Here is a 21,334-nt window from a genome sequence, read left to right on the forward strand (position 1 = left end):
AAGGACTCATTCTTACACGCAGCTGTGTCTTTCTTCAATGGGTGTGTATCAGGCATTGTGCTGGAGACAAAACAGTAAGAGAGGAGGAGCTGATGCCCTCACAAGCTCCCAGTCAAGGGAGGGGAACAGGCGGGAGGATAGGCCCCCAGCCACGGAGTGAGTGATCACTGCTGTGTCCAGGGCGAGAGGCTACGGGGCCCCTGAGGGCTCCTGAGAGCACATTGTAGGGGTCCAGGAAGACCATCCAAGGGACAGGGGGTCTAGGTGGCCGGGGACATTAGGAGGAACGAATGTGCAAGCCACCAGGGAGAGCACGTGTGCAGTGTGCGAGCAAGTCATGTTCCAGGAGTCAAGGTATTTCCAGGAGGCAGAAGCAAGGCCGTGAGAGGAGAAGAGGGCCAGTCTGGGACGGAGGCCTCGCAAGTCATCGTAAAGAAAGTGGCCGTCATGGTGAGAGCAGACAGTGGGGAGCCGCTCTAGTTACCCCGCCTGTGTAACAAATGACACCAAAGTGTGGTCGTGTAAAACGACTATTTATTATGTCACGGCTTCTGTGGAATTCAAAGGCCAGGGCTGGAATCTGTCTGGTGCTTAAGGCTGGCAGTCGCCCGGGGGCCTCCGTTTCTCTCCGTGTGGGACCTCTCCACCCGGGCTGCTGGCTGAAAGTGCCTGGCAGGATGGACTCGATCCTTGGTCCTACTGCGTGGCCTTGGGTCTGCGCCTGGAGTTCCCCACTGTTGTTGCCTGTCCTCCCTCCCTCCCCCTGTAGATGCTGGCTGATAGCCACTTCCCCTGGGAAGCCCTCCCCGACCACCCTGCGTCGGGCTGTCCACTGGCTGTCTGCACCCGAAGTCGTTTGTCTCCCCGTCTCCCCTGCTGGCCTGGGACCACCTCAAGGATTCTATCTTACTGCTGTCTGGTTCCCACTGTATACCGCTGTCTGGTATACACGAGGTGCTTGATAAACATTTGCTGAATTGTAAATGAAACACGAGGAGGTTGGTCTAGCCCTTCCTGGCATTGGCTCTTCGGCTTATCTTTGCTGAGTCTGTCTTTTAAAGCTACATTCTGTGGCCTTCTTTCTAAACTCACTCGGATCAAACATTCATACCTATTCTGGTGGCTCCTTCCCACGTGCTCCCATTCCTGTCCCCTCCGACTTATTCTCTGCAAAGCAACTGGAGCGACTGTATCAGATTTAAGTCAGATGACGGCCTGCCCCAGCTCAAGGCCTTTGAGTGGCTCCCACTGTGAGTCAAGTGCACACCTGTGACCAGAGCCCCAGTCCACGGGGCCCTGTGAGGTCTGTCCTTTGGTTCCTGCTCTAACGGCATTCCCTGCCTGACCCCCAGGCCCCAGCCACACCCCTGTATTCTGGAGACGTTTCCTTTCTATGTGAACATGCTAAACTCCTTCCCAGGACCTTGCATTTGCTGTTCCCTCTGCCTCAAATACCGTTCCGTCATGTCCTTCCCTGGCTGTTTCTCCTTATCACTGAGTCCTCAGCTCAAATGCCATTTCCCCAGACCTCCTTGAAACGCATAGCTTACGTGATGGCCTCACCCCGGTCACTCTCTCTTCTGGCACCCTTTCTATTTTCTTCGTAGTCATGATTATCTGAAAGAATCTCAGTTCTCCGCGGGTTTACCTCAACATTGCTGGTCTCCTTCACTGGAGTGCCAGCTTGCTCGGAGGGAGGGGGGGAGGTCTTATCTTATTGATGGCTCCATGTAGCATTCAGAAGAGGATGGGCTTGTTAATAATTGTTGGAAAAAATAAATGCAGACCTATTGTACAGTTGGGAACCTCTAGGCAAAAGTAGCCTGCTGGCTGAAGAGTCTGTGGCTCTGGGCTTCCAACCAAGCTCACCTCTCCCTGCTGGAGCCCCCCACCCTTGCCTTCCCACCCACCCTTCCTTCCTGGCAATGCCAGGAGCACTCCTGCCTCTCCTCAGCAGCCTGGGTTGGGAAGGTTTGAGGAGCGGGAGAACACAGGCAGGCAGCCACAGAACCGTTCCAAGAAGTGAGAGAGATCCCGGTCCAGGGGGAGAATTAAACTCCCAGCTTCAGGGAGAGGTGAAAAACAGGCGGTTGTCTCAGCCAGCGTGGAGCGGGAGGGGGGCTCCTCTCCCGGGGTTATTGATGGATCAGATGCAGAACTGCAGATTATGCTCCGTGCAGGCTCCCGTGCCAGCCAAGTGCAGAGCGGCTGGGCCCCGGGAGGAAAGATGCTCGCCAAGGAGTGGTTGGCTTGCTCGCTTGCTCGCTCCCACCCCGGGATTTATGGTGCTGCCCTTGAGCGGGAGTCTCTGACGGGAGATATATCGGCCTGCTTATCTGCCGGGAGTGGGTCCTCCCGATGAATCTGAGCAGCGACTGTTGCAGCCACTGGGTGGGAGACAGCTGGAGATCTACAGCCCTCTCTCCTGGCCCGAATCCCTCTACTCTCCTGCCCACGGGCCGACAACCACTTAGCCAGGACAGAAAGGCCCCGACCTGCTTGGTCTCTGGGCAATAATAACGGTTGGTGGCTAAGAAGGATGGCGCTACCCAGTTCTCTCCCACTGAGCTTCTGGGAGGACAGCTGGCGCCCTACTGTCCGTGGTGGCCCTGCGTGGCTAGACACTCCCGACAATAAATCCTGTGATGCACCAAATATAGAGCTCTGGGCCTCAGGGGAGGGGCGGGCAGGGGGACTTGTGTGTTGGGGGGGGTCTCTTCTGAGTGCCACATCGGCAGCCAGGAGAAGGGAGCCCCAGGAGCCGGCTCTCAGAGATGCAGGAGCTGGGATTTGGAGGGGAGCATGTGGCCCCTCCTTATGAGCACCATGTGCATCACACTGGCTATTTACTTTTTATATTCACCCTAAGGGGCGGATGCTGGGCTGCATTTTAGAGATTAGGACCCTGAGCCTCACCAAAGGGGCAGCAGGGAGAGGGAAGGCCAGGCTGGCCACTGCTTGCGTCCTCCTGGGTGCAGACTCATGGTTAAGTTCTGGGCCTCACCAGCATGGCTTCAAGTCCAGGAGGTAGGCAGGCCCTACTGTCCCAATGGGATTACTGACAACCAGGGTCAGGGAGATCTGGTCACAACAGGGACCGGACGGAGCCAGTCTCTCTTGGTCTCCCGGCCAGGCAGAGATGCTTCTTCGGGACCACATGGGGATGAGTTTCTGGCTCCATACAAGAGATCAGTCAGTGGGGGGTGGAGCCATATAGTCTTCACTTTAAAGATTAGGGCCCCAGCCCCACCTGTGCTGCACCTGTGCGGCAGCCCTGGCCAGAGCAGAGCTGGCAGGAGGCCTCCCTGGGGTTCCTCCCCTGGAGCCTGGCGGGCTGGCTCCTCCCCTCCTCCCAGCAGAGCCAGCCCTGGGAGACTTACAGTAAAGGCTCTTTGATCACAGAAGCTCTGGGGAGCCGCTGGGAGTGGGAAAGAGAGAGAGCGTGTGTATGAGAGATTTACATCCAAAGTCAGATCAGAGATTCCCGTTCTGCTGTGGTGACGCGGGAGCTTGTCCCTGTCGGGCAGCAGGGACCCGGCAGATGAAGCAGGAGTGGCAAGGCGTGAGCCTGTCATTAGGAGAGGTAAGTGGGCCACTGGGCCGGTCTCCTATGTCCTGGCTGTCATCCCTCTGGCAAAGTCATCACTTTTTGGGTGGAGCACCAAACCCTTTAGGGCAGCTCATTACAATTGGAGCACATCAGAGCCAGCAGATCCTTAGCGATCACCCCCTTGTTGCAGGTGGGCCAACTGAGGCTCGGGAGAGAGTAATGTGCCCAGGGCACAGTTTACCTGTGGCAGAGCTGAGGATCTGGAGCTCCGGGCACTATTCTTCCCATGGCAGCAGAGGAAGTTTAGGGAAGTAGTTAAGAACCAACGCCTTGGAGCTGGGCAGGGCCCAACGCCAGGCTTGCTGCTGTGTGACCGGGGGCAAGTGTCTCAACGCCTCTGTTCCCTCACAGGATACAGGTGGATGGCGACAGCTGTTACTATGTTGTTGCTGCCAGTGGGGGGCTTCACACTCAAGCTGAGCAGACAGGGGAGGAGGTGCACGGCGAGCAGAGGGTAGTGCGTGGAGGCGCAGTGTGGCTGGCACAGCTTTCTCCCAGAGCGGCGGGCCCTGATTGAGGGACTTCTTGGCAGTGCTGAGCTCCTAGGGGGAATCAGATACTCTCATTTAATCCTCCCTACAACCCAATGAGCTGAGGGGAATTATCCCCATCTTGCAGATGAAATGAGAAAACTAAGCTTCCGGAAGTTTTCGCATCTTGCCCTGCTACTCAGTCAGTGAGAGTTAGGACAGGATTCGAACCCTGGTCTCTTGCCATTTTGCTGGAGGCATCTGAGGCCAGTCTCACTTTGTAGGGGTGCAGTGTTGGCAGCGCCTGGGATGGGCAGCCTGACCACATTTAGAACCTTCTAGGAGGCTGAGCCCACCCTGCCCTGGATGGGCCTAGGCACCTCCCCTCTGGGGGCCCCAGTTGGCTCACAGCAGCACCTGGCCTGGATGGGCCTCCTGCCCCTCCGGCTTTCTCCTGGGCTCCGCCTCATCCTGCTTCACCCAACAAGGGGAGCGGTGGCGTGGCTCTCTGGCTGCCATAGGGCCCACCTATCCTGCCTCGTTTGCCTGGAGCCAGGTGGGGTTGCTGTGGCCCTCCCCCTGCTCCTGCCCACACTTCTGATGATCTTGACTCAGGCTAGCTCTGTGCTTCCAACGGGGGACTAACACAAACCTGGATGGCATTCCATAGTAAATTACTTTAATTTTTATGGTGCCATGTGCTGTTTCCTGACAAAGTAACTCTATTTAGTTTACAAGTGGAAGTTTTTTCCTTTGGGTGTTTTGGTTCTCCTTTCCACCCCCGCCCCCACACCCCTCAGGCCTTAGCCCTTCATGCCCTCACCTCCTACCTGCCTTTGTTCTCACAGAAGAGGTGGAAGCCCCTGCATGTCCCTTGAGTGCTGCTGTGAGCCAACTGGGGCCCCCAGAAGGGAGGTGTCTAGGCCCATGTCATATGAGGTTGGTGGATGGACCCCCACCCCCAGCTGCAGGGGGCAGATTCCACACCCCAGGTCTGCTTCCTGCAGGATGTGCAGGTGGGCGATGGCTCAGCCCAGCTTGGAGAGCACCCTTCTGGGAACAAGCAGATGCCTGAGGGCCAGGCTTCAGACCCACCCCCAGCTGCCCTTCCCTAATGCCGACGAGGCAGAGTGGGGTGCCCTTTTGGGATCCATCTCGTCTCTTTTATTCTCAAAGCTACTATTTGTTGGGAAGGAGGTCTCTTAAGAGGCCATCTTTGAGGTTCAAGGGTTGTAGGGTTATAACCCCTCATAGACTATTAGTACATTTAAAAATCTGCTAAGGTAGGTGGAAAGGAGGTGGAGGCTCAAAGCCCCCAGGGATATTGGGGGACCCCATACCCTCTAGCTGCACCCCTCCATCCCCCATGGCAGGGAGCTAATGCTGTTTGCTGGGCATTAGGTGAGGCGTTTAAGCCCTGTAACTCCAAGTGTGTTAGCGGCGCCAGCAGCAGCCCCAGGGAGCTTGTTAGCAATGCAGACACTCCGGCCCCACCCCAGATTTGCTGAATCAGAGTCTGCTGGATAACAAGATCTCCAGGTGATCACACGCACGCCAGAGTTGGAGAAGGGCTATTTGGAGCCATGCTTGTAATCTGCACCAGCCCCACTTCACGGATGCAGACACTGAAGCAGGAAGCATAAGAGGCCGGTCCTGCAATGCTGCTGTTCAGTTACTGGGCTGGAATTCAGACTCGGATTTCTCTACCTCCAGAGGACGTTGGAGGATGGGTATTTTCAACAGGATGGGATGGGAAGGAAGGACATCTAAGGACGAGGGATGGCTTGAGGGTGGAGAGTGGAAGATTGCAAGACGGAGCTCAGGAAGCAGGTTGGAGTTACTTGGAAAGAGGCGGTGGGGAACTATTGAAGATCTGGGAGCAGACAGTGGTCACCAATTCTATCCACGGGAGGGGGGTGCTCATCCCCCCCATAGGCCTTCCCATGCAGAAGCCCCCAGGATAGGCTAAAGGCATTTGTGGGCCACAGGGCGGAGACATGTCTGTGACCTTTCCTTGAGGGTCCTGGCTACAGCTCTGCCTCTGGCCTCATACCCAGCTGCCAGTCTGAATTATCCAGCCTGGTGTGGAGCTGAAGGGTAGGTGTGGGCAGGTTCCTGGGGGCTGGAACTGCAAGGAGTCAGGGGGGACAGTGGACAGAGCTCCGGATGGGGACGTGGACTCCTGTGCCCTGAGTCATCTCTTCTCCAACAGAAACACCTGCTCTTGGGGCACCTGGGTGGCTCAGTCGGTGAAGCATTTGCCTTCAGCTCCGGTCATGATCTTGGGGTCCTGGGATCCAGCCCTGTGTCAGGCTCCCTGCTCAGCAGGGAGTCTGCTTCTCCCTCTCCCTCTGCCCCTCCCCCTCTGCTCCTGCTCTGTCTCACTTTCTCTCTATCTCAAATAGATATATAAAATCTTAAAAGAAAGAGAAAAAGATCTGCTCTTCCTTAATTTGAGCCTAGGATTCTGTTCCTGGGCTGCATTGAGCCACCCCTGTGCTCCCATGTGCTGCTGCTCTGTCCAAAGTTCGGGGCTTGCAATGGCCCATTCCCTGGGTCTGGGTAATGAAACCCCGTTATAGCATGTTCAGCAGTGAGCTCGTGGAGAGGGTACTGGCATCAACACAGTAGAAGCATCAGGGCCCCAAAGCAGGAGCCTCAGGTGCCTGTCCCCAGGGTCAGCTCAGACACAGGGGCACTGCACCCCTCCCCCCACTTTCCTAGTCACCCCAGCCCCACTCCCTTGCCACAGGAGTCAGCATCTGCACGGCTGTTGGCACCTCCTAAACCAAGTGATTTCAGAGCCAACGGCTCCCGTCTTTAGGATAGCCTGACGAGGTGGGTGGGTTTGATCATCCCATTTCACAGCTAGAAAGATGGTGGCCAGTAAGGGCCCAGTGACTTGTCCAAGATCACAGAGCACAGAGCAAGGCCCACGACTGAGACCAAAACGCAGGACTCTTGATTTTGAATCCACTTTGACCCCCTTCTCCTTTAAAACCCTGAGCATTTTTTTCTAGTCTGAAAAGAATGGGATGCTTTCTAGAACATGAAATGCTGGGTTCAGGGTATGTGCCTGGGGACCTTTGTGTGTCTGGTGTGGATCCCTGGGGCTGGCACCTCCTGGGTATTCTGGAGTGGTCTGTAGACTTGCTTGTGCCTTACTAGCCTGGGAGGTCCCCAGGGGAAAGGGGGACTTTTAGCCTGTCCTCAAGCCGAGCGAGCACAGTTCCTAAGAAAGGGGCCACGCCGAGCAGACATCACACAAATGCCCGAGCGCCCATGCAGAGCAGCTCCGGCTCTGTCCTTGTCACACACCTGCCGCCATCCTCTAAAGCGCCACTCCTCTGCCCTCATCTTCTGGGGAGCTCATTCTCTACTCTCTCACTTCTCCCTGTTTCTAGAAGCCCTTTGTCCTCTTGCTAGGGCTTGTACCTTTCCCTCAGGGCTTGCTTTTCCCCCAAGCCTCCTCCTTCTGACCCAGAGCCATAAATCCTTAAATTGTTAGGTATCAAGGTGACAGTGGGTGTCAAGGGACAGGGCCACTCTGAGCTGCTCTCCAGGCCCCGTCAGGGTTCAGCGACCAGTGCGGAGTGGAAGGAGTCCTGGCCTGCAGCCCCTGCTCCCAACACACAGGGTGAGCTTGCACAGTGGCGAGGGGTGTGCACTCCGAAACTAGCCTGTCCTTGGAATCCTGGCTTTGTTCCTCTTGGCTGCATGACCTTCGCGGGGGGAGGGTCTGGGTGGCAGAGAAATAAAAAACAGGGGAGTGAGAGAAAGGAGTACTTGCAAACAGAGCCTTGGAATTTCTCCTTCTGCTCTGTGGCTCCTCAAATATTTGACTTCTGGGGGATTTTCTTCCCTAAATGTGACTAGGTCAGTGGCTGGGGCTCGGTCTAATCTTTGGCTAGGACGTAGTAAAACGTTGGGCTGCATTAATACAAGTGTGGACAGGTTACTCAACTTCCCCAGGCCTCAGTTTCCCTATCTGTAAAATAAAGGGGGTATGCTCTCTGCTTCCCAAAAGTCCCTCCAGCTCTGGCATTCCAAGATTCAAGCCCTGGGCAGTCACGAGGTCTCCTTATTCCTCTCCCTTTGTGGCATCTCCGCAGAGGGTCATGTGCAAGATTAATAAATAAATGGATAAATAAATAAATAAATAAATAAATAATGCCTTTTATTTGTGCAGCGTTGAATAGTTTTCAAAGTGCTTTCTCATCCATTAATTATCTCAGTCGAGCTTCACGCAGGCCCTGGGAAGTAAGCAGCCCAGGGATTATTACTGCCATTTTCAGAGCAAGAATGAGAGAGCTTTGGAGGGGCAAAGTGACTCGCCCAAGGTCATGCTATTATCTGATGTCAGGATGAGAAGAGGTGGAAGAGAGAAGCTGAAAGAGAAAAGAAGCCTGGTGGGGGTCGGGGTGTGGCTGGTCTGGGTGGCTGAGAGCAGAAATAAAAATAGGAGAGAAAGAAGGATTTGCCAAAGGCAACCTCAGAGCTTCCGAGTCTCTCTCCTGCTTCAGGGCTCCTCAAATACCTGACTTCTGGGGCATTTCCATCTCTTACTGTGACTGGATCAGTGGCTGGGGTTCAGTCTAACCTTTGGCTAGGGATTAGCAAAATCTTAGGCAGCATTAATAGAGGCAGGGTGTTCACAAAAAGGAGGTGAAAGTGTCTCTCTGAGCACCTGGTATCCCCTGCTAGTCTCCACACTTTGAGGTAGACTTTGACAAACTGGAGGTGGCTGGTGAAGAGTGAACCCTGAACCATCTGGGGCAGAGTCAGAGGCACTGGACTTGAGGAAGAAAGGGCTGGGGAGTTCCAGCATTATCTTCACAGATTGGAAAGAACTTGGATTTGGCAGAAACTGGACTGGTGAGTGGATGGAACCAGGAGCAGTTTAAATTGCAACAGGGAAGGAAGTGGCTAATCTCTGCTGTGAAACGGTCCTGATCACTGCCCCCCCACTCCCTGACCCCTTGGCTCCCCAGTTTCCCAGCTCTTGGCTCATGCCTCAGCCTCCACAAAGCCCAGGCTGCAGGTGTGGGGCAGGACCTTGTCCTTGTCACTCTTTCTAGAAAGCGAGCTCCCTGAGGGCTGGGCAGGCACAGGGATCCCTGCCTTGGGTGTAGGCTGACATGTGAGGGACTTACAGCTCTGAATAGAAGTCATTCAGGCTCTGTGCAGGGGGGAAGGCCGACGGGAAACCGACAGGGCTTGTTTCTGATAACGGGCTGGGGTGGTGCTGGATTGGGATGCTCTCCTGGAGCCTGATGCAGCTGTTTGTTGCAGAGGCCCTGGTCTTAGAGGCCAGAGACAATGTGGGGTGGGGGGCAGCGGGGGGCAGGGTGGGGTAGGTGGGCAGGGGTGCTGGGGCCCTGAAAGGAGATAGGGAATGGGAGCTGCAGGTCTGGGGGCCTGGCACCACCTGTCCAGGCTTAATCTGGAGCCTGCTACCCTCTGAGCCAGGCACTCACCCTCAGATGGAATGAAAACTGGGCACTTCTCACGGGTGTTTGAGAATCTTGAGCTCCCCTGTGGAGACCACACTGAGTGGTGGCAGGGCTGGATCTTTAAGAGAGTGGGGACCAGAGGTTTAAAGACGCCCCAGCTTGTCAGCAGTAATCAGCTCCTGTTCTGCTCTCTCTCTGCTGGGGACCGGGCTGCCTCACAGGGAGATAATTTACCTCTAAGAAGCTTTATGGCTCCCACTGCCTCTGTCTCAGGGCTGGGACACAGGGCCCACTGCCCTCACGTGGTGCTCTGTGGCCCCTCCTTCCACCCTCATGACCCCACTTGTGCAAGGGCAGGGAGCCTCCAGGAGGGTCCTATCTCCCTCTGACCCAGCTTTTCTCTCTCTCTTTTCCTTCTCTCTTATTTTCTCACAGCACCTCAGCCACTGCTCTGGGGACTCCCCACTTCTTCCCTGCTCTCAGCTCTGTGGCAGTGAGGGCCACAGGAGGCAGGGGCAGGACTGAGCGTGAGCGAGTGAGAAGATGGAGTGCAGCTAGGTGCTCGGACTGGGGTCTTGCTTCCCCTCACTTAGGGGCCTGGCTCAGATTTAGCAAATAAAAATACGGATGGCCAGCTAATTTGGATTTCACATAAATGACAAATAAAAAAAATTTTTAGGTAAGTATGTCCCATGCAGAATTTCGGTTATACTTACACTAAAATTGTAATCGGTGTTTATGTGAAATTCAGACTAATAGGGGTTCTGTATTTTCTCTGGCAGCCCAAGTCTTGACTGTTCCTTCCTAGTGCCTCTGGGAGCACCTTTGAGCATCTCGCTGGCTGGGAATGATGGATCCTAAATCCTAGCCCTCACCACTGATAATTAGGAACAAAGGCCCTGTCCCCCAACAATGGATTGTAGATGATAACTGATGGCCTTTAGGAAGCTTCAGGGTAGCCCCCAGCAATCAGGGATTGTTGTCATCATTGTCTAAGAAAAATACACCTGTATGAAGCTGTACGCATCGGGTTTAGGGATGCCAAGTTGGCCTAGAGAAGCGGACCCAAGAGTGGCAGCGCAGCAGGCCTGGGAGAGCTTCCAGGCTCCTCACAGGGCTCTTCTTACCCCAGCATTTCACAAAGCGGCAGCTTAGCAGCCTTATTTCCCTCGGGAAAGGGTGAGAGCAGGTGCAGTGGTCAGGAGCTAGAGAGAAAGGGGGACCCTGCGTGGGGCCGACTCCAGCTCACATTCTGGCCCTTGCACCTTCCCTCCCTCTGCCCACTCCTTTCTCCCCTGCCTGCCACAAGCCCCACACAGTTGAGGAACATCCTCTCTAGAGGACTTCCTGGTGGAGTCATTGGCTGCCACTAAATTAATTTCAAACTGGGAGGCACCTGTCTGGAGGCTGCCGGTGGAGCTCATGCAAATGACTTTGGGGAGCCCTTGGTTGGACTCGTGCTCCACAGACGGTGCCTACAGGCTGGTGAGCCCAGCGATGCCGTGTTGCTCGGAGGATAGAAGGTGCTAATCCACTCTGTGCAAAACCAGTGTCCAGCCCTATGCTCCGCGCTCTGAGGCCGACTTTGACAGATTGTGGGGGTGGGGGTGGGGGCTAAAGAGTCTGAATCCTGAGCCATCTGGGGGCAAAATGGAAAGAATTGGACTTAGGAAAGAAAGATTGAGAATTTCAACCCCTTATTCACATATTAGAAAGAGACTGGGCTTGTTCTGGGAGGCCCCGGGCAGGGGGCAGAACCAGCACAGATGGGTAGCAGGTCCCAGGGCCGAAGCCCTCATCTGCCCAGAGACAGGGGGAGCTGCTACGATTCCAGTCTCAGGTTTTCTCCGTGACCTCGTGCAAGTTGCTTCCCCTTCCTGAACCTCAGGGCGCCAACTGGATCATTATGTGGTGCTCTAGATTCTGGCTCCTGCCAGTGCAGAGGCGAGGCGAGTCTAACCTAGAGTCCACTCCACAACCAGCAAGCTGAAGTCAGAGGTCATGCCTCATTCTGCGTCATGCCTCCTCTACCCTCTAGCTTGCTTACTAAAGACCTGCTGGCTGTTGGGAGATAAAGAGGAGGGAGAGGTAGGTATTCATTCAAAGAGCAGCTCCAAGTCCTCTCCTCCATGAAGCCCTCCAGACTGCTCTGGAGGGTCCATGCCCTTTTCTATTTTGCTACACAATGAACTCAGCTTTGGTTTGGCCCTCAGTCCGGGTACGTGTCACGGTGGCCGCCAGGGACTTACAGATGCCCCGCCTGATGAAGCCCGAGTGCCCGCTAGCAGGAGCTTCAACCTTCTCCAAACACGCCTGAACTTTACCTTGTGCTCATTCTCCTGGCCTGTAATTCTCTTTCTGTTATTTGTGTCTACTCATCCATTAAGACTCTGTTCAGATGTCTTTGTAGAGCCTTCTAACCCCTCCCCATGCTCGCCCTCCCCACCCACCCCACCTGTGCCCCGGGGACTTAGTTTCTTCCCTCCTGGGAGGGACCCCACTGTGTAGAGCACTTGGTGCCCCATAGGGCAGGTGGGTGTCTCTCCCATCCAGCCTTGGGCTTCTCAAGGTCCTGGACCGGGCCGCATTCAGCGACCGACTTGGCATGCACAGGGTGCGCACCACAGTCCTCCACCTGCCCAGCTCAAGCTTTAATGTCACCTCTGCACTGAGACCTCCCTGCCCGCCCATTTCAAGAAGATTTTCTGATTCTCTTACAGCATCTTGTTTCTTGGCTTCATAGGAAATCAGGATCTGTAATTTAAACCCAAATGTGTTCTACAGGTGTCTGTTCTCTGCTTCCACCTCTAGAGTGGCAGCTCCAGGGCCTGTCTGTCTTGACCAGTGCTGAATCCCCAGCACCTAGAATAGTCTGGAACATACCATGTGCTCAGGGAAAATGTACCGAGCAAGTGAGGGACCGTAGGTGTCTAGAGGACATCTGTTGCTCCGCTGGGCCACTGCCCATCCTCCCTTCTTCTGGTGGCTGCACTGTGATGATCCTTTGGGGGCGGGCTTCTTTCTCAGTCATGAGGCTCAGCAGCTCAGACCTCCTCCCCGTCACAGAGCCAGGCCCACAACTCACTCCTGGTCCAGCAGAGCCTTCCTCTCCCCAACTGGGGCTGGGCACCGGGCCAAGCTGTTCCAGCGACACTGAATCCTGGGACACTTGCTGCCAATGTGGTAGTACATAAACCTGTTGCTGCCGGTGCGAAAGTCTGTCTGGGAATGATGCCCACAGAGAGGGAAGCAGATCCAAGGGACAGAGAGACGTGGATTTCTGGCAACATTGTTGGAGCACCTGGATATAGATATGCCTGAAGCCACCCGTAGCCTTCCTAGCTACGTGCCAATAAGTTGTATTCACTGCTTACACTGATTTGAATTGTAATTTATTATTACAACTAGAATAATTGTCATTCATGCACATTGGAAAAGTATCTTAAGTCGTCCTTTTATTCTCATCCAGCATCTCACAGGACTTGGCATGCAGTAGGCACTCAATAAACATTTTGAGCAAATAAATGACTGCAAGCACTTTAAAGGGACGAATCGTGTCTAATTTGCTTTAACCGTTTTTCCTTTTTCCATGCAGACAAATGTTTGGTATACATTATGCATGCCATGAATGTTACTTGATCCCAGGGGGATAAGATTCGTCTCCTCTTCTCTTCTTCCTCCTCTGAAAGTCTGTTAATAGAGTTCCTGCCTCTCACCCCCACCTCCTTGACAGCTCCTGAGTTCTCATTCTCCTGTTTTTCTTTCAGTTAATAATTGTGATGATTTGCAATCGATCATCCAAAACCGGTCTGTGTCCTAGGTCCCCAAATAACCTGGGGGAAAAAGCGAATACTAATAAATGAAGTCATAGGTATTTCATACATAAGGGCTGCTGGAGGTATTCACCTGCCATGTTGCTGATACAGGCTGCCCGTTTCATGCTCCGTCCAGGGAGCCACAGGGACCAGAGCACCTAGAAAAGTTTCCCTGATGCTGCCTCACTCCTCATTTCCTTGGAAGTGGGTCATGACATCTTGTAATGATGCTGAGGATCCTCTTGCCCTCCTTGGGTTCTAGTATTAGAAGCAGGCCAGCCATTAAAAAGAGAACTCGATTTCACCAAAAATCTCAAACACATGGAAAAGTAGAGACGCTAATACAACAAGCCACCATATTCTCATCAACCGGCCTCAGTAAACTCCTAAAAAATCTTATTTCCTTTCTACCCCCACTCCTCCCTTCCTCCCACTTTCCCGATTACTTTGAAGCAGATCATTTTTATGACAATATTTTAATACCCATTACTAGATGATAAGCATTCTTTTATGTAAAGACTGATTTATTGGGGATCCCTGGGTGGCTCAGTGGTTTAGCACCTGCCTTTAGTCCAGGGCGTGATCCTGGAGTCCCGGGATCAAGTCCCACGTCAGGCTCCCGGCATGGAGCCTACTTCTCCTTCCTCCCATGTCTCTGCCTCTCTCTCTCTAAGTCTATCATAAATAAATAAATAAATCTTAAAAAAAAGACTTATTTATTTTAGTGGGAGGGGCAGAGGGAGAGAATCTTCAAGCAGATTCCTTGCTGAGCAGGGAACCTGACATGGAGCTCAACCCCACCACCCATGAGATCATGGACCTGAACTGAAACCAAGAGTTGAATTCTTAACCAACTAGGCCACCCAGGCACACTGATGAACACTCTTTTAAAACCATGATACCACTATCACACTGGGGTAGGTTGTTATACTATAGCATAACCCCCAATGAAGCATCCCTGTCAATGCTTACACCCTTGTGAAGAGTCCTTCTATGTTGACTCTGGGCTTGATAGCGTGACACTCTTGGTCAATGGGACAATGACAAACATCACGCCAGACAGAAGCTCAGAAAACACTTGTCCATCGGGCTTTCCCTTTCTTGCCTCTTGCTGCAAATGTTTCTGCCACCATGTGAAAAGCCCAAAGCCTCCTTCAGAATGAAAGACCTTGTGTGGTGAGAGAAGACACAACTGTTCTTGTTAAGTCCACGCACAAGTGATCTAACCACACTGTATGGGACAGACTTCAGCCATCCCCACTGGCATCTACCCAAAGCAGTGACTCACAGAATCACTAGCAAATAAGATAGTCATTGATCTAAACCATTAAATGTTGGGGTGGCTTGTTATGTGGCGAGAGCTAATTGATGCACACCCAAGACACTGAACATTAATTTCTTAATTTCATCACGTACTCAATTAATGTTGAAATCTCTTTGATTGTCTCATAAACTTGTTTTTTGTTTGTCCTTCGTTTATTTTTTATCAGGACCCAAGAAGGTCGATATATTTTGATTGATATGTCCTCTTGTGTCTCAAAGTCTATAATTTCCACTCCTTATATTTTTTTTTCTCTTGGAATTTCTTTTCTTTCTTTCTTTCTTTTTTTTAAGATTTTATTTATTTCTTCATGAGAGACACAGAGAGAGACAAAGACACATGCAAAGGGGAAAGCAGGCTTGCTATAGGGAGCCCAATGGGGAACTCAATCCCAGGACCTGGAATCACGACTTGAGCCAAAGGCAGACCCTCAACCACTTAGCCACCCAGGCGTCCCAGAATTTATTTTTCAAAGAAACTGGGTCCTTTGTTCCATAGATTTCCAAACTCTGAATTTGCTGAATGCTATGGTGCCATTTAATGGGTTCTACTGTCCCTAAATTTCCTGTAAACTGGCAGTTAGATCTGGAAGCTTGATCAGATTAGGCTTGATTTATCTTGGCGTCTGTCGTGTTCCTCCTCAGGAGGGGTCAATATCCAGGTGTCTTTTGGTCACATGACCCTCTCCCAGATCGACCATCCTATTCGTTTTTCTAGGACGCTACTGCAGTCACTCACTCTTTTGTCAGCCATAATACTTCTATAAAGATCTATTTCTCCTCGTAAAGTATTCGGTTACCAGTGGTATCACTTGTATAAGGAAAAGCAGGGTAAATGCTTGATTCTCTCCCTTTATTTCAGTTTTCTGAAGAAAGAGTTTGTTCCCTTGACATCCTCTGGGGGTGACCAACGATTTACTTTATTTTTTTGAGTATCATTATGAACTTATGGATTTAAATGTTTTGATGTATTTTAATACAGTGTATTGTCCTTATTCCTGCTTAAATTGCATCAGCTTTGGCCAGGGGGAGTCTATTCAAGTTGGTTCCTGAGTCATTCTGACACAAATCCCGTAATCTTTGATAATGTTTGATAGCTTCCTTGTTTCTGGTGTAAAGACGTCCTGGCTTATCTTGTACTTTTTCCTTTGTTGGCCTTAGAATGCCTTTTCTCCAAGGACACTCGGTTTCCTTTTGACATGTTATGCATGATATTTCACAAGTAGGAAAAGCTTTGATGGGGGTCCCATTCCCCTTCCTCCCCCCACCTTAGAACAGAAAAACTAGAAAGCTTCAAGGAGGTCAAGTTACTTGGCACACGTAGGTGGCTTTCCGAGAGAAGTCTGGAAAATTCTACCAGGTAAGAGCGTATCATTCTCGTGTTTGCAAAAAGCAATGGTCAAGAGAGATGACACTTTTTGCTGATCCACTGATTTCCATAATGAAGAAGAAATCTTACCTTTGCAAACGAAGGAACGAAAAGATTTCAGAGCTGGTTGATTCCAGGAGGGGAAGTGCTCAGAAGCATGACTTGAGTTCTGAGTCCTGATTAGGGACCTGAAACAGAATGTACACAACCAATGTGGGAAGGCTGAGCTGTACTCCGGGGAGACGCTCACAAATCCTGGGCAGTTTGCTTTGCTAAGGCCTGCTTTGTCAGCCGAGCACTGGAGATGAACTACTCCTGAACACATTTTTTTTTTTTTAAATTTTTTTTTTTAATTTTTCTATTTATTATTTATGATAGTTACACAGAGAGAGAGAGAGAGGCAGAGACACAGGCAGAGGGAGAAGCAGGCTCCATGCACTGGGAGCCCGACGTGGGATTCGATCCCGGATCTCCAGGATCGCGCCCTGGGCCAAAGGCAGGCGCCAAACCGCTGCGCCACCCAGGGATCCCTCCTGAACACATTTTGAGGATGCAGTGAGATGATCATATAGAGACTCGGACTGCTCAGCCTGCCAACTCTCTTGCTTTCTCCATTCTCATAAGCCTCTATGCTCCCAGACTTTTTCCATCGGGTTCTGTCCCCAAAACTAAACGAGTGTCAAAAAGCCCTGCTTCTTCTCTTGGGGCAGATTGAGAGAGAGACCGGAGGACAGTGGGACCTCTTTGTCCAGAGGCTATGGGTTGACCAGTTCGTATAGCCCTATGTAGGGTCCAGGAGGATCTAGTGTTTTTGATCCTGCTGGGACATGGGCTGTTTTGGGGCCTCCCAGACCTCCTATTCTTGATGACTCTAAAGAAGTTGATGATGCTAGCAGTAGTAATTTTAGACAACATTGACTGAGCACTTCGCCTGTGCCAGGTTCTGTTCTAAGTATTATATATATGTTTCTATTGTTTGAGCCACCATCAACTCTCCTCTGGCAATGGCTTCCTAACTGGGCTTCCTGCCTTCAACCCTGCTGCTTTACCATCTCTTCCTCACAGACTGTCCGGAAGGAGCCTTGAAAACATGAGTCAGATCATGTCACTCCTCAAAGGCTTTCAATGTCTTCTTGTCTTACGCTAAATTAAAGATAAAGCACAGATGATGCGCTACCAGCCCATCATCATCTGGTCCCTCACGACTTCTCGAGCTCATTTTTCACCCTTTCCCCTCCACTGGAGACACACTGGCTCCCTCACTAGTCCTCAACTTTGGCTAGCACACGCAGGCCTGAGTCTTCACCCATGCTGTTCCCCCTGTATGCAATGGTCCCCGCCCTGCCACACTCATTCCTCCTGGTCTCTGCTCAAACTCTAGCTCCTCCCTGAGCACCACCCCCCCACCTTCCCTGGTCATTTTGTGTAACATAGCCCCCCATCCTTTTTTAAAAAGATTTTATTTATTTATTCACGAGAGACACAGAGAGAGAGGCAGAGACACAGGCAGAGGGAGAAGCAGGCTCCCTGCAGGGAGTAGGATGTGGGACTCGATCCCAGGACCCTGGGATCATGCCCTGAGCCACAGGCAGACGCTCAACCACTGAGCCACCCAGGTGCCCAACATAGTTCCTTTTGTGCTGTCCTTTCCAGTTCCTTTTCTTCATGGCATTCCCACCACCCACCGGATTATGTATTTACTTTCTATTACTGTCTCTGTGCCTACCTTGCAAACCTCACGAAAATATGAATTTTTATGCACCTAAGTCAGTGACAGGTACATAATAGATGGGCAAAAAATATTTGTTCAGTGAATGAGTAAATATCGACTCACTTAATAATCTCAATAACTTTCTGAGGCTTGGTAGGTACTATTATTTTTCCATTTTTACAGATGAAGAAGCCAGGCTGGAGCCATAACCTATCCAAACCAGCAACCGGCAATTCGCATAGCAAGTAAGTAGAAAGATGGAATTGGAGAGTCAGGCTGGCAGATGGACACCAATGCTGAGACTCTCCCTCACCTCTTTCCTCTCCTCCTCCTCCTCCATGGGAGTTTAGACGGGATTCCTTTCTCCTCTACACTCCTCTGCGCTTCTGCCCTAAACCCGTGTCTGCTTCTCTTGCCCTGGGTTTCAGGTTGAACGAAGTAGAAGGAAATCCAGGCCCTTGCCCTCGGCGCCTGAGCAGCCGGCTCTGTGCATGCTGCCCCTCTGGCTGCCCTGAGCCTGCTCAGGCTGTCCCAGCAGGCTTCTGCTTCCCTGCAGAGACCTACCTGCTTTAGCCTGATCACCAGACCGTGTCAAGGGAAGATGAAGGTAGCTGAAGGGGAGAGGAGGCAGACTTGATCACCTCTTTGCTCATCCTGAAAAATTTCCCATCTCAATCCCAGAGACCTGAGTTGCACAGGGATGGAGGGAATTGTTGGTGTGTGTGTGTGTGTGTGTGTGTGTGTGTGTGTGTGTCTGCAGCAGGATGGCTTGACCGGACCAACAGGATGCCATTATTTTAACAGAACTATGTCAACATGGCCATGGTAACAATTTCTTTTTGGCTTTTTGTTTTCATTTTCTAAAATATATTTTTAAATTTACACACAAAATTTTGCTCTTTGTAGCGTACGGTTCTACGGGTTCTGACAAATGCAAAGTGTTCTGTCCTCACCACCGCAGTCATGACACAGAAGAGGCCACTCACTCCCCAAATTCCCACGTGTTGGCTTCTTGTAGTCAGCCTCTTCCCGTGAGCCTTTGCTTGGCAATCATTGATATGTTATCCATCTCCGTAGTTCCTTTTCCAGAAAAGTCATAGAAATGGAAGCAAATAGCACACAGCCTTTTGGACCAGGCTTCTCTCATTTAGCAAAACGCATCAGAGAGTCATCTGTGGCATTGTTGCCTGTATTAGTAGGCTCATTGTATTTTATTGTGGAGTAGTACTCCCTGACCCCGATACACCACACTTTGTTTACACATTTACACAAGGAAGGACAGTCACATGGTTTCCAGGTTTTGGCAATTAACTAACAAAGCCGCTCTATACATTCCTATGCAGGTTTCTGGGTGAACCGCGTTTTCTTTTTCTTGGGTAAGTACATAAAAGTAGGATTCCTAGGTTATGTGATAATGTATATGTAACTTGGTAAGAAACTGCTGGGATGTCCCCAGAGTGGCTGTATATTTTGCAAGAATGTTCTAAGCATTCATATTGTCAGTTTGAAACATTTTTTTTCCAGCCCTACTCCAGTAGGTGTATTTTGGCACATGACCAACGATGCGGAACATCTCTTTACATGCGTAGTTGTCATCCCTAGCTCTTTAGTGAGGTGTCCAAATTCCCCTTGACCAAAGTTGTTACCTCCCTCTTTCATCCCTGTTAAATTGTTATGCATCCTAACAACTTTGATTCCTTGCCTGAGGGGCCTGGGGGCGTGGAGGGCTTTTTTTTTTTTTAAGGGTTGCTCTACCCAGAACCTTTATCGCAAGTTGAGAAGATGGGTATGGGGGGGGTGGGGTATGTTATCCAGAACTGAGAACCACAGCAGCTCTATTCTACTATCTGATTTCTCTGCTTTTTAGAACTGAAAACAGAGGCCTAGAGAGAAGAAGCTTTTGCCCAGATTCCACGACTAGAAGGTTCCTGAACAGGATCAAGATCAGATTGACTGATTTCATTTGTAGAAGTGCCGAGCTCTCTGCACCATCGACCTTTCAGTGATGTGGGAGGTGCTGAAGACACACATGGGGTTCCATCCCGGAGAAGGTTCTGGGAATAATGCAAACAATGCAGGGTGATGCTAGGAAGACACATGTGGACATGGTGTTTCTGGCTGCTGATAATATTGGAGGAAATAAAGAGAAAAGATGAAGTTTGTTGAGCGAGGCTTCCTGGAGGAAAGGAACCCTGGGGTCTAGTTTGGAAGGGAAATAGAAAGTCTGTGCGCTTGTCACTGTCTGTGTGTGCAAGCTCCATCTGATCCGGGATCGTGTACACTGGGTGCGCTCAGGAGTATATGGGACCACAGCCCCCTTCCTCATCTGGTAATGTACCCGAGCAACTGTAAGGCTCCAAGTGTGTTTCTGTTTGGTATGTTTTGCATTCTTGCTTATGTCTGAGTGTTCTTCCTTGCTCTCCTGTCTGCAGCCTCAGGTGGGGAGCACCTCAGTGACCTCCTGCAGCCCAAACTGCAGCTGCCAGCACTTCCATCCAGTGAGCAGTGAGCTTCTCGGATTTGCTTCTAGTTGAAATCAATATTTGCTGAGAAGAATGCATCTTAATTTCAGCGGCCAGTTCTCTGGGCGAGAATTGCTCTAAAACAAACCTCCAAACCCGCAGACTTAATGCATCCGAGTTCAGTTGTTTAGTAAATCTTTCTGTGCGGAGAAAATCCATTAGCTGACGGGCGGGGATGGGGAGGGGGCCCAGGAGAGAGCATGAAGGCCCCAGTGAAGCCTCAGCAGCAGACATGGGATCAAGAGCACGCGGACCCAAGTGAGGTGTCAGCTGCATCCCTGAGCCCTAGCCCAGGACTTCCCCAGCTTGCTGCCAGCCAGGAGGCACAGCCAGTGTGTCATGGCCAGAATGAATGGGAAGTGGAATGAGACCCCTTTCCCCAGTGCCTGCCTGGGGAAGTGTTTTCTAATTGCCAACTGTCCCGTTCTAAATCTACAAGGAGGCTATCGATTTTCTTTTCAGCAGGACTGGGGGAAAGCAATCATTTACCCCAGAACACAGGCTTTAATGAATCCGTGAAGCATATGAGGTCACCCTGATTACATCTTCCCCTGACAGCCCGGGATGGCTCCGCAGCACTCAGAAGACTTCCTGAATGAGGAGCTTTTCCAAACCCGGGTTCCTCCCTGTTCTCTCACTCTGCTGAGTCAGGGTGTAGCTCTGAGCTCTTCTACCTGGAAGGCCTTGGGCCCACTGTGGAGAAGCAGCCGGACCAGGTGGGACCAGCTGTGGGCTCCAGAGTTACAGTCACTGGCATCAGTGTCCAGCTCTGCCAATTTCCAGTTGTGTGTCTATGCAGCTGCTTTAACCTCCTGGAGGTTCAGTTTCCTCAAGAATCTCTATAGGGCAGGGACACTTGGGTGGCTCAGTGGTTGACCATCTGCCTTTGGGGCAGGGTGTGATCCCGGGGTCCTGGGATCAAGTCCTATATCGGGCTCCCCACAGGGAGCCTGTTTCTCTCTCTGCCTGTGTCTCTGCCTCTCTCTCTGAGTCTCATGAATAAATAAATAAAATCTTAAAAAAAATCTCTATAGGGCAGATTGTTGTCAGGATACAAGTTCATA

The 21,334-nt window shown here is 51.5% G+C and overlaps 1 long non-coding RNA gene across 1 annotated transcript; it reads left to right on the forward strand.

Moving 5' to 3' along the window:
- Nucleotides 1-3,403: 3,403 nt before the first annotated feature.
- Nucleotides 3,404-19,819, forward strand: LOC111097547. Its single transcript, XR_005364062.1, has 3 exons — nt 3,404-3,583; nt 17,932-17,993; nt 19,616-19,819. It is a non-coding gene; the product is annotated as an uncharacterized LOC111097547 (long non-coding RNA).
- The last annotated feature ends 1,515 nt before the right edge of the window (nt 19,820-21,334 follow it).

Source organism: Canis lupus, chromosome 9, assembly GCF_011100685.1.
Source record: "Canis lupus familiaris isolate Mischka breed German Shepherd chromosome 9, alternate assembly UU_Cfam_GSD_1.0, whole genome shotgun sequence".
Taxonomy (NCBI): domain Eukaryota; kingdom Metazoa; phylum Chordata; class Mammalia; order Carnivora; family Canidae; genus Canis; species Canis lupus.